This window comes from Brienomyrus brachyistius, chromosome 7 (assembly GCF_023856365.1).
Source record: "Brienomyrus brachyistius isolate T26 chromosome 7, BBRACH_0.4, whole genome shotgun sequence".
Taxonomy (NCBI): domain Eukaryota; kingdom Metazoa; phylum Chordata; class Actinopteri; order Osteoglossiformes; family Mormyridae; genus Brienomyrus; species Brienomyrus brachyistius.
Genome location: NC_064539.1, coordinates 28,609,926 through 28,623,722, shown reverse-complemented (window position 1 = coordinate 28,623,722; position 13,797 = coordinate 28,609,926). Strand labels below are relative to the sequence as shown.

Sequence of the window (13,797 nt, the reverse complement as noted above, 5' to 3'; positions counted from 1 at the left end):
GGAGGCTACATCACTCACCGCTAAGCCACCGTACCACCTCCCACAGTAATCCACCTGGACCGATTGTCTTTGTGTTGTATGTGGGAACTGGAGTGACCAGAGGAAATCCACACAAACACAAGGAGGAATTCATGGGAGGCCTGTGCAGAGCAGGGATAAGAACTTAGTGGTCATTGCTGACACACCACAGTGCACAACAACAAAATGTGTCCCCTGCATTTACCCCATAGGTGACATAGCATGGGGCAGCTAATTCAGTGCAGTATCATGCTGGTCAGTGATACAAACCAGCAACTTCAATCGCAGGCACGCTTCCCTAACCATTAAGACACCACTGCCCCCCAAAGGCACGGACGGGGTTCGAACCCGCGATCTTCGGTTTACGAGACCAACGCCTTACCACTTGGCCACCGCGCCTTGCAGAAAAAGGTGAGAAGGCATAGAGGTAAGTTCGTAACATTAAGCACGTCAACGACCATGACGATTAATAAGATATCGCACATTATTTTACGCATGCAAAGGGCCAAATTGGCCAACTGTCAATTTAATACAATTATTTCAACTGTGTACACAAGTGCACTGATCACTAACACACACTGCGACCTCTCAGGACCCATGATGAAAAGTACCACCCTGACATGTAGGGCTGGGCGATACGACCTCAAATCAAATTATTACAGAAACTGTTGATCTGGGATTTTCAAGTGCAATAGTCTCACCATTCTGTGTGTACAGGCACCTTGCGATGAGAGAGGTCAGAGGAGAACAGTCACATTGGTTTGAGCTGACAGGAAGTCTACAGCAAGTCAGATTACCACTCTTAACAGCAGTGGTGAGAAGAAAGGTGTCTTGGGACATACAACATTCAAACCTTGAGGTGGATGGGAATAGAAGCTAATCAAGTTCCATTCCTGTCAGCTAAACACTAGGTACAGTGTGCACAGGCTCACGGAAACCGAACAGTCGAATATTGGAAAAATGTTGCCTGGTCTGATGAATCTTGATTTCTGCTGCAATAAGCAAATGGCAGGGTCAACATTTGCCGCAAACTACATGAATCCATAGACCCAACCTGACTTATGTCAACAGTTCAGACTGGTAGTGGCGGTTTAATGAAGTGAGGAATGTTTTCTTGGCACACACTGGGTATCCTATCAAGCGTCATTTAAATGCAGCTGCCTGAGTATTGTTGCTGACCATGTGCATCCCTTTATGGCCACAATTTACCCAGGTTTTAATGCCTACCAGCGGGAAAATGTGCATAACAAAACACAAATCATCTCAAACTGGTTCCATGAACATGACAATGACTTCAGGGTACTTCAATGGTCTCCCCCGTCATCAGATCTGAATTTGATAGAGCACCTCTGGGATGTGGTGGAACGGGAGAATCGCAGCATGAGTGTGCAGCCGACAAATCTGCAGCAATTACGAGATGCGATCCTGTCAACATGGACCAGAATCTCTAAGGATTCCAGACGCATCTTGTTGAGTCCATACCACGAAGACTTTAAGCCTTGCTGAGAGCAAAGGTATCCAACCCAATATTAGAATATTGTTCCTAACAGTGGTCAGGTGAGAGCAGTGCGCATTGGCGGACTACCCCCCCACCTCGAAGGGTGAATAACCAAAACACAGGCAATCTTCTGAGTTAAGCACAGGTCTGTCACTATTGTGCAGCCAGCAGATGTTTCACTTTACAGTTATGAAAGGAATGTATTTAAGATCTCATTTGATGACAGTGAAGGAAGAATGACCATTTCTGTGCACACCCATTGGCAAATAATGTCACTGCAATGTTAACTCTCAAAGGGAAAATACTAAGAAGCAATGCTCCTGGAAGATTAAGATTTGCACATATTTGTACCGTTCCTGTACACCGCTACATTTCACAGTCAGTTTGAGGGCTTCCGGTTAGTACGTTGCCGCAGTGTTGGGGGCCAAAGTTGTCACGACGAGTTTGTTTTGCCGTATTTCATCACGTGGGGCACTGGTTAGCTGGTTGTCACAGCAGAAAGGCAGCATGTTTATCAAAGTGTCTTGTGTGCGTCAATCGTAGGTCCTTATGTTGTATCTCACAGAAACTGGTAGGATTAGGAAATGCAAAATCTTGAGTGTAGCGCCCAAATGCTGGAACACCCACTTGGGTGACATCTAGAGAAATATTACCGCTTCCAATTAACAAATAATGTTTCCCACCCCTTCAATTTTTCACGTCCTACTTCTGTCTTAAGCACAGATATATGCACCCGCGCACGTACATACACCAACAAATGTTTGCTCTGTCAAGACGCGAGCTCTTGTGTGACAAAAGCGAGCTCCAACTGGTACGTAGATGGATGTTCACAACTCTGACAGGAAAGCCCAGCGGCCCAGCGAGACCAGGGCTCACCCACAGCAGAAGCAACACCATGTCAAGTGCAATAAAATTACATAGGTTTGCAGACAGTAAACCGTTTGGGCAGATTTAGCATGAAACCAATACCAGTTCCTGATCTAGCTACAATAGCTGCACACACATCTAACGTGCAAAATGTTTCACTCACTAATGATAGTAGCAATAACAATACAGTATGTTTCCCAAATATTTCTTTTATGAACGAAGGTGTGAGCAATCCTCTGTACTCATGTTATTATGGCCTTTCTGTGCTGTTCTGAGGGAGACATATACGAATAAAAGAATGAGACTGTTAATCATAACAATTAGCGTTAATACATTTACCGCATTTGATGTCATTTCAGTTACTGACAAAGGCTCAGCACTCATCCACACTCACCTGATTGTTTTCTCTGTGCGAGAGAGCAATATAAATAAAAGGAGGATCGTACTGCGGCCTTCATTCCTTGGATCACGTGGCCAGCTTTGCGTAAAGCCAGATCTCGGCACATGCCCGAGATTCAGGGCAGACCTTCCTTGTTGCGTCGGTGTCTCGTGGGGAGGGGTGCGTCAGGGCCGTCGATGACAATGAGCAGCAGCAGCCAGGCTGGACGGTCGCTCAGTCTGCGCTCTTTGGTCTCGCCGGTCTGGGGCCTGCTGTTTAATTTGCAGGCAGACTGCAGGTCGATTAAGCTGCTCAGACTGTCAGATGGGGCCGTGGTCGTAATGGCGCCGACTTCACTTCTATTTAAATACAGGAATATGTTTGGGTTGGCAGAGCAGCTGCGATTTTGAGAGCCCCTCTGCCACCCTTAAGGCTGGTGGAACACCTCAGCAGGCCTGCTTCTTGAGAGATCACCAAACGAAGCACGTAGCAAAAATGCCACACACACAGTGGACGGGCCATTTCAGGACATTCATTTCTCCATTGGGAATGAGAAGTCTTACATGCGGCTGGGGGTAGGATGAAAGCAGAATGGCATCTTTGCCACACGAGCCGCATGATGCAACTGCCATGGATGCAGAAGTGAATTTCAAGCGTGCATGGGACATAGCAGGCTCATCGTGAAATGAAAGTATGAACATCAGTGCCGTTCATCGTGGTGAGAAGGCCCTGTTAGAGCCACATTTATAAGATTCTTTTAGGCTATAAATTGCAAAATAAAAAAAAATCCACAGCTGCCAGTTCTCATGGATGTGTTTGTTTTTTTTTCCTTAACTGTTTAAAACACCTTAGAAGCTTTAACTCTGCTCAATTCTCCCGTAACCATGACTGGGACAGTGATTGATGGATGTAATTCCCATCAACAGCCAGATTGGTGGTTGATTTTTCTCTTGGTTTAGTTATAAATTAGAAGTTTTTTCGGATGAAACTCTTGTATTCGTCTCGACTGTCTAACATCGTAGATGTAAATAGCGGTATAATGTGGTATGATCTTCGAGTGGGCAATGCAAGGTGTATGTATGTTTTAAAATATTACTAACGTAATATTTTAACCACTATTGCAGAGTGATTGTAGAAGGTAGGGGAAGGTAGCGGATCACCTGGACTGGATTAGGACCAGTCATTCCGGTGAATTATTGCTGCTTTAAAAACTGTAGCAGAGAGACGGATGCAAAGGAACATTCTGGTAATGCTATAAAGTTGCCACTTTAACCATTTGAGTGGAATTGCAGTTGATGTCTAAGCCCACCAGGTCAGTCACGCCTGCTTTCCAGTGATTCATTTTCCAGAACCCCCCCTCCACCAAAGTGGATTCCTAGCAGTCGCTAATTTGTCTGTTTCTGCTACCAAGAACACAAGACAATGCAGGAGTGATTCTGCACAACACAGAGAGATTTAAAAGCAGTGACTTCATAAAAATGTATGACTCGTGTACTACAGAGGGCGTTTCAGTCTCTAATTTCCACTGGACACAATTTTCCTTTTTTTTTTTTAAATCACACCATTAAAACAGGTTTGAAATTCAGCGTCGATGAGGATTTAGGGCAGAAGAAAAGCACCCTGTGTTTATGTGCATTATTTCGACAGATTTAAGGGGCAGTAAAAATGAAGGCTCAATTTCGAGGCAGGACTCACACAGCAGTTACAACAGGTAACATTATTTAAGGAATAATTATCCCAAATTTACTGTTGAACATAAAAATATTCTTAAATACTATTCAGCGTAAAACATCTTATTAACTATGTAACTATTAAGTGTGCATCAGAAAAGGTGATGCATAAATGAATAGAATTCAGTCCTCATACATACTTAAATCATTCGGCCTTAACAACCGGAAGATGTTCTTTCTGCTTTCTTTTAAAGACGCGTTGTTGTCCTGCTTTACTTCTTCTTTAAAATACAGCTACAGACAACGACCAACTGGACCAGGTCCTAATCCAGGAGTCCGGCTCATCCCAAAATTCTGCGTCAAGATTGGGGGCTCCATTATAATTTTTGGAAGTAAAAAAATAAATAATAATAAATCAAAATATATATGTTAATATTTCGCGAACATATCTATATTGTGAATAATATAAATACATATTAATATATTTATATTAATACAGAGCTACGGCGCTTCTTTTTGCTGATCCAGATGGTCTCTAGGTCATTTAGCCACCAGGGGGCAGCCAATGCCACCGCTATGGTTGCTGACACATGAGAACCTTTAGGAAAACGCAGCGTGACTTATAAATGGCCCAGAATAGTTTGACACAAAGAAGTGCAACGTGCCAGGTCGCCTGCATTGTTCTTTATGATCGGAGACCACACGCCTGGGAAGAAACGGCATGCAGGACGAGTGTCATAAAGATCGCACTGATCATACACGCGCAAAAATCATATACCCCAAAACAATGGAACAAAAGAGTAAAATATAGTAAGGGGCAGGAATACAGTTGTGCCTGTCGGATCATATGATCATACACACGCAAAAGCATACACCCCAAAACAACGAAAGAGTAAAATATAGTAAAACGGCTAGAATAGACTTGTGCCTGTCACACAGACACTTTACAGAACGTATCGTTTTATAACAGTACATCGTGCCAAAACATGGTGCGTACGTGTGTGTGTGCAACTTTATTTGCTTAGATATGAAGCGGAACATACACACTTGCCGTACAGAATGAAATTTAACAGGGCTGAAATAATGATGCAGAAAGAAGGAAGGGTTATAAGTGAAGGTAGTTTTGCCTCCAGACTCATTTATTACAGCATTGAAACATTTTGTGAATGTGAAACCTGCTGTGGAGGCTGGCAGCAGGCTTTGGCAGCACCCGGACAAGATAAACCCTCCACTGGCATTTAACATCCAGCATCCCGTCCCTCACACCCATATTTAGCGGACCAGACGCGCACACTTCGGTGCCCCCTCTGTAATTTTGAAACTCACGTCGCTGGGAGAAAGTCTCCCACATGATGCTTCACGTCGCCCGTTCCAGTATGAACTTTTGCTTCAAGTGGGAGTTGCATACTTTAGACGGGGTATTATTAGACCGTCCAGTTGGCAATGACAAGCTTTCAGCTTCCTTCCTTAAAATGCCGCACAACAAAGCGAAAGTCTCTCTTTGGAGCGCGTTCAGCTTCTGAGCCGCTTTCTTCACACAGACAACACGTGAAAATGAAAAAGCCCCCATGAAATATATGGATATTCAAGTCAAATACAGGAACACATATACAAGATTAAAAACTTATGATGGCGCCAGTGGCTTCTAACAATAATACTGCTTGCTTATCAATTCGTTCTTAAACCGTCTTCCACGATGCTGAGCATAGCCAAATCACAATTTTAAGGGGCATTTTCCAGCTTGGGAAACCCGGTTTAATGGGCCAGAGATACAGACTCTGACACCACGAAAACACTCTTAGAGTCGATAAATATGCAAGCCAATTTTATTTTACCCCCCACCTCCTCTTTAAGCGTTAAGCTGAGGCGGACAGAAGCGGCCCGGCGTCCGGTTAACGCTCTTTAAGGTCAGTTAATATGACCGCAGAGACTGCAGACGGCGGTGCGAGACGCGCAGCTTTGTAAAAACAGGACCATTTGAGACGCAGCGGTAGATCTCTCGGTAAAGTCAAAGCCCTCGTATTAATTATTTACCGCGAACGTATTAATACGAGGCGAGCCCGGGGAGACATGGCGTCTCGTTAACACCCGCAGCCTGCGACTGCACGCGCTCCCCGCCCGCTCGCGACAATGTGGCACGGGGCCCCCCGCGGAGCTCAGCGCGCGGCCGCTTCGGGAGCCTCGCGCGTCTGCTACTATTTTAACACAGGCGAGCTAACAAGAAAACATGCTTTGGGGATTTACTCTCGGCGACGCCGGCAAAGAAAGCTCGCGGAAGAAAGGGGGGAGAATGGAAGGGGGAGTCACCCTCTTGTGATGTTTAGGCACATCGTGTCCAACGCGACTTTGGCGTGAAACGTGGGAGCCGACGACCCCCTCTTGTCGCCTTTACTGCACAAATTAGAGGGGACCTAAAACACGAGCTCATTATAGACAAACTCTTTTAGGGAAATTGAATTTCCAACGATATATTACGCGTTAATAGCCAGGCTGAGAGATTTTACCCAGAATTTTTCTCACTAAATTACTACAATATCCAATTCAAACTGATTATAAAGGTGACAGACTAACGTATCAGGCAAACGGGAAAAAATATGTAATCAAAAACATACAGCGATTGCACATTCGACCATAAATGACGGCCTGCAACTCTGGTAACATAAACCTATTTCTGCATGCAAAAAAGGGCTTGCGAGACATTTAATCTTCCTCATAATATAAATAATATGTTCGCGAAATAAATACTACATCTAGCACCAGAATCCCATTTGTAGGCAATAACTTTCTTTTTTCCTTTTCTTTTTTTAAGTCCAGTTAATTGTTTGCAGGTGCGCGAGGCCTAGTTAACGCAGCAGCCACGTATTCAGGTGTTTGGCGCATGTCCCATTAGCACGTGCACGCCATATTCCCGGGCCCCTCCCACTGTGCAGATTTCCGGTTCACCTGTGTAATATGCACCAAACGGCCCTCACTTCCCCTTTTATTGTTCCGGTAATCAAAGTACCACACACGCAAATCCAGTAAGCCAGTGTAATTGGCTTAGCAGCAATATATGATTGGGAGGCACATTTACATTTCTTTAATCAAATTACAAAGAGAATTACTGTTGCATATTTGTGACAATGTTTTTAGCACCCAGCAGAGATTTCTGATTCTTCTGAAGGAAATAAATTCCACCCACTCAAAAAACAACGAAAATATAAATAAATAAAGTAAAATATATGAAGCAAGTGTAATTTTAGATAATTGTGTTCTCATTGATATGTCTTTTGGGGGGGGGGTGCCATTTACTTTTTATTCAGAAAGCAAACAGATCAGACATATTGGTTCAATCATTTTGTACAAAAATCCTAAAGACAATTAAAATATTTTGGAAGTGTGCCTTTTTAATTATGTAGTACATAATTTGATTTACATATTTAAAAAATTACTACCCCATGTACATTTGCATAGTCTAAAGCCTATTTTAGAGCGAACAGAACATAAATAGATACGTAACTGTATTTAAAATGGGATTTTGCACCAGCCGAAGAACCTCAGCGTGATACTACACACACTTTGTGCTGACATCCATTTAAATGTGATTCTCAGATTTGTGTGTTTGATATCTTCCTCAAGCACTGTAGTGTATGCATGCAGACTATCTTTCGTTGGAGACCTGCGGCTTGTGGGGGCTGAGTCAGCAAACAGTAAATCTGAATGAGGGCAGCGTACCTTTAAATTCAACAGACCGACCCTAGGACCAAGTTCTGCATCCACTGGTGCATCTACTTCCCCTTCCTTTTCCTGTAGCCCCCCCCCCCCCCCCCCCCCAGCACTGCCATGACCACCTCCTCCCCCGCACTGGTGGGTTTCTTTCAGGCTGATTCCTATGACGCTTTCTCACGAGAAAGGCCGCAGTGGCTGTGCTCTCCCACACACTCTTCGGCCGAGCTTCCCCTAGCAGTTCGTTCCCATGGTGGCTCTGCAGCATTGCCTCCCTACCCCCCAGCCCAGGGGAACCAGATGAGGGAGCAGCCTCTTGGGTCTCCTCTCCTCCAATCCCTCCCTCCTTTCCTCTCTCTCTCTCTCTCTCTCTCTCTCTCTGTCAAGCTCAGGTGGGTCACAGCCCTGCAGAGAAATTGATTCCAGCCCGTTGCTGTCACTTGGCCAGGCTGGTACCATGCTCACGAAAGAAAAACAAGAGAAAAACTAAACTTAAAAAATAAGTATGTTTCATGGGTGAAAATAAACTCCATTTTGATTAAAGATTTCATTTAGTAGATTCTTTGTTTACATGCTATGCAATTTGCGTGATGGTACAGTCCAACTGTGATTGGAGGATGACACGGATCTCGAGTCTCTGGGGAAGTCATGTGACATACCCTTTGCACCTGTAACAAGTTATCCATCGTATAAAGCACTTGTGTTCTCACATACTTAGCCCTTGATCACCTGTCAGCCCAGACATTACTATCCTTTCTAATAAGGCCCCCAATCCTTTCTCCCACCCCCATGTCACATAGATCCACTCACTGACCAAAGTGAAGTGATTCTTGCAGGAACGTTTCAGAACAGGCACACAAACACAGCAGAATGACAAGGTTCTCCTGGAGCACCCCTCTGGCCACATGGCCAAAACTTCTGACTCTTGTGCTACCTGTTGTCTCTATAAATAGTCTTATTGACTACAGCTGAGCTTCAGACAGCTGAGTTTGTGCCAGAACATCAATAAACCGATCAGTCACTAGAGTCATATAAATAATAAAAAAAAACAAGCATTTTGTAGCCATTTTTCTCATAGTCAAAATATATACACACATTATCAAAGAACATACATATCAATTTATACACCCAGGGGAAGACAGAACTATCTAGGACAAAACGTTCTATTGGTTTAAACTTGCTGTGGATGGAAGTTGCAGTCCTTTGAAGTTAGCAGAGGGATTTCTGCAGCGTTGAACTGTAACAGTCTTTTAGGCGAGGTATCCAAGTCTTTTATTTCCATTTGGGTGTTTTTGATGATGCAACTGGGTACCTTCAGGCATTTCAGTCACTGAAAGCTTCAAGAAGCCCAAGAAGACCCTGTCTTAAATATTTAACAAAAAGACCATATGACTTACTCTGCTGTCTACTGCGTGCAATTTTTATAGCTCTCTCTAAAGTCTTCATGTAAACCTGCATGATACATTTACATCCTAAATCTTGTTACTAGCCTTTGTTGTTTTGGTCTTTGCTGCATATATCACATTATTACCAAGGCTTTACTTTTTTTTATTAAGTACTCTCTATAGTCAGAAAGATACAGTAAGTAATTGCTATCTTGGAAAGAAAGCAACGTTCTGCTATGATAAAATTTACAAGCTAATAAGATCTCATAATTTATTTACTTAAGGACGTTATTCGATTTGTTTCAAAAAATGGTTTCGAAAATTGTTCAGAGTACTAAATTTTTTCATATTCATTAAAAATGCATTTATTTTATTTGAATATAAACATTTATTTGGTTATTTGAAATGCAGTGTAAAATGGGCTTGGCGTAAAATTGAATCGTTAGTAATTTGTTTTTTTTTTTTAACAAAGTGATAAATGTAGTTTTAACAAAACGATAAACTATGTTTTTAATTAGATTTTAATAACTAACAGAAGTCCTAAACACCCAAAACAGCTTGTTAATGAATAACGTTTTACAATATTCTGTGTGTTTTGTAACGTGATATAAAATAGTTCGAAAATAAGAACTACCCATGTCTTCTCCCTTGAGATTTCTACTGGTTAGTTTGTCAATAGCTAAAACATTCTGCCTCTACTCAACTATAAATACTTAAATACTTGCAGGATGTGTCTTTCTTACGGCCTGAGCTACACGCGCATGTTGAGAAATGGTACAGATTGGGTAATGGCCCTCATTGAAAGGACAGTCATTTTGTGATGTGGTTAAACTCCTTCTGAGTAATGGAAGGCATTAGAACACAAGTGGATAATCTTCAAGACCAACATTTCACGTCCATGCAGGAGTCAGATGCTGCCTAGCTCTCTTTCCTAGGTGACGTAATAAATGCTGAACTCAAATAGCAACAGTACAGCCTGTTGAGGCTGTTATGACCCATTTCTAGGAAACCAGCTTCCCTGTCATCTCTTAGTTTTTAGATCAATATTGGTCCGCAAAATACGAAAAAGAAATATTAAATTAGCTCTAAGTACTAATACTTTTTTTCTCTCTCATTTAAGAACATCAAACAGCCTGGAAGCAGATCGGAGAGCTGACGTGGTCTTTAACAGCAGTGTGCGTCGTGCTCGGCCAATGGTGCCTCGCTTTGCACTGCACTCCAACCATATCCACTCCCCCAGTGGCTCCGCCCCTTTTCAGTCCACCTCACCTGTTAATCAGAATCATGTTTTTAAATAATCCTCCCTGTCAGATGCTAGAAGTTTGTGTTTGTGTGTCACTTTCAATAGATCACATTTGGGGACTAATATATAAAACCTGAAACTCCCTTACTTTTGGGGACATTTTCCAGTTACCCATTTGGATTGCCTCATTTTTATAAAAATCCGTGACTGCAGTCAGTAAGCTAAAAATGTCAAAAGTCTTGTATTATGTTTGGTTACTTATGGTTAAGGTTAGGGCTGGGTGGGGGTTAAGGTCGTCATGTTGGGATTAGAGTTTTTCCCATAGAATTGAATGTAGAGTCCCCACAAATATATAAATACAAATCTGTGTGTGTGTGTGTGTGTGTGTGTGTTTCTTTGGTCGCCATCCTTCTATAGTTTTAAATATGAAAGTGAAATATGAAAGTTATTGGAAAAGTAATTTGAGTAAATTTATTCGAAAATGTATAGTGCAAGGGGTTTATATAAAGCAGCATGTATTAAACAAACAGACAACAATGAAAGTTTGTGAGGAGTTCACATTCAGCCATTATACACTCATCCAGTTCAGTTTAATTAATCAGTTTCCTCCTGGGACTGAAGCTTAGCTCTATAACTTCTGGATCTCCTTATCTGCAGGGCGTCTCGAACACTCATGCGTTTGGCGACTGATGTGTTACATCGAGGTTTGTTTTAGTAACCAAGTCAGACTATAGACAGACGTCAAAATGTCTCTGTCGAGCTGGTTAAATTAACCACATCAGTTTGTAGGAACAGGACGTGACAGTGATGTAATGCTCACATTATTGCCCCTAAATCCAAAACCCTTGCCTTCATCTGTGTTACAATTCATTATTTTTTTGGAAGTGGGGGGGGGGGGGGGTGAGCTAAGACAGGTAGGTGAACAACCTATAATGTGTTTTTATTCTGTGGATGGGGGGGTTCTCTCCCCCATCCGTACAAGGCTATGGCCACGCGAGCTGTGCCACAGATTGGTGTTTAACACTTTGCTCTGAGCCAAAATTCCACAGATGGCAGCCTGGCGACGTGTGTCGGGGGTGTCCTGCTCACTCACCTCTTTGTTCGGCTCCAGCCAGGGTGGGGGATGTCTGTGTGTGTGTGTGTGTGTGGGGGGGGGGGGGGAGGCCAGTCACCAATGCTCTCCAAATTTACTGGCCAGACAGACAGGACGTTTGCAAGGAAACAGTGACCTATATTTCCATTATCAAGGGACTGTTGACTTAAACTTTCAGGCAATAAATGTGCCTAACAACACACAAGCATGTTTCAAGAGATCATTATTTCTGACCCATGAAAAGCAAATGGCCACTTCTATTTAAGGCTAAAATCTTATATACCGAATAATGAGATTGTTGCTGTCTGCATTTCACTTAAAAAGAAAATGTTAGCGCCTATCATTTTGGTTTTAACAAGCCTTGCTTTCATGTCTGTCAGTGCATCTATCTTTCACTATCTGTAGCGCATTCTCCTTTGCATTCAAAGTTAAATGCATTTGCGTGTGTGCCCTGCGATGAACTGACATCCCATCTTCATGCATCCTGGGATAAGCAACCCTGTATCGGATAAACAATTATGGAACACAGACATATGGATGTTTGCATGGATGATGATGGAGAGATGGATGGAAAGGTTCATTTGTCATATGTTGTAGACTTCAACCTAAGCTTAATTTATGGATTTGTGTAACGCGTCCATCCGTTTCAGCACGCAGAGGGCAGGGGAACACCCAAGATGGAATGCCAACCTACAATAATGGCTATGTGTTCAAATCTTTTTTTTAAATTATTGTCCACAAATGTGCCACTCCCACAGATAGTATGTCATGATGTACTGTACCTGAGAGGTTGACCTTGCACAAAATTTCGAGCCCAGGGACACCATGTTATGGGCCTTTTTTATTGAGTATAAGGTCTACAAAAAGGCAGACAAGCAATGAGAAAAGGAGAATTAAAATGAGTATATTTAAAAAAAATGTCAGATGAAATGAGCAGGTTTGTCGTTCTTCGGTGTAGGTTTCATGTTTTTCATCTTGTTTTGGTGTTTTCTTATTTGTCAAACACTTGAGTGGGAGTCGATGAAGATTTCAGTTCGCTTTACTTCTTTCTGCCGTCCTACTCGGCTGTTTGAAACACTTGTCGCTTTGGTGTGAATTCCACTCTCCGTTTTCTTGGATCGCAGCCGTTCCACAGCCAATCGCCCAGGCACTTGTGCATCACTTGCGATGTGCTGTGTACAGAAATATGAAGTCGGTCTGCCATTTAGAGCAAAAGGATCCCAAAGGCAGTTTAAGGAAGCCAGGATATTGTCTGTCTGCATCCTTCATATGTGTGATTTTGCCAATCAGTCTTTATAGTGATATATTTACATGGCAGGCAAGAGCATGAATTAGGAATCTGAAGATCATCAGTTCAGATCCCCAAGATATTCGACCATGGACTCTAACCATCCATCCCATTTCCACAACCACTTATCCAATATGGGATGGCAGCGTCAACCTGGATGCCATCCCTGGAAGCACATGGCATGTCCGCATGGAAACCCCGAATGGAACGCTGGCCCTTTACAGGACACACACCCACACACAGTCAGACACTAAGGACATCTTTTTTAAACAACAGTTAATTTAACTGCATGTTTTTGGGCAGCTGCCGGAAAGCAGATTTTCCGTTGGAAACCCGCACGAACATGGGAAGATCATTCAATCCCGGAAGGTGTGAGAGCACTGTGCCACCCCCCGGGGCGCCCTGTCGCCGTCTGACCTTTGGGGTTTCATCAGAAGGTCAATCAAGGTCACGCAGCGCAGGTAGAACTGCGATTGGCGCGAATGATCTTTGGCGGCGGCGAAGAGGAGCAGCTGGAAGCGAGAGCTAATGGCGGTTTAAGGAATGAGGCTGTTGGTATTTCCGAAAGCGCCCCTGCGTGGCGGATGGCATCGGCATCACGCTCGTTATGTTGCCGCATATTGCGAGCCTGCTGGTGCTCAGTTCAGCGCG

The 13,797-nt window shown here is 43.2% G+C and overlaps 1 non-coding gene across 1 annotated transcript; it reads right to left on the bottom strand.

Annotated features, from left to right (window-relative positions):
- Positions 1 to 345: 345 nt before the first annotated feature.
- On the bottom strand, positions 346 to 417 carry trnat-cgu (transfer RNA threonine (anticodon CGU)). Its single transcript has one exon. It is a non-coding gene; the product is annotated as a tRNA-Thr (tRNA).
- Between the last annotated feature and the right edge of the window lie 13,380 nt (positions 418 to 13,797).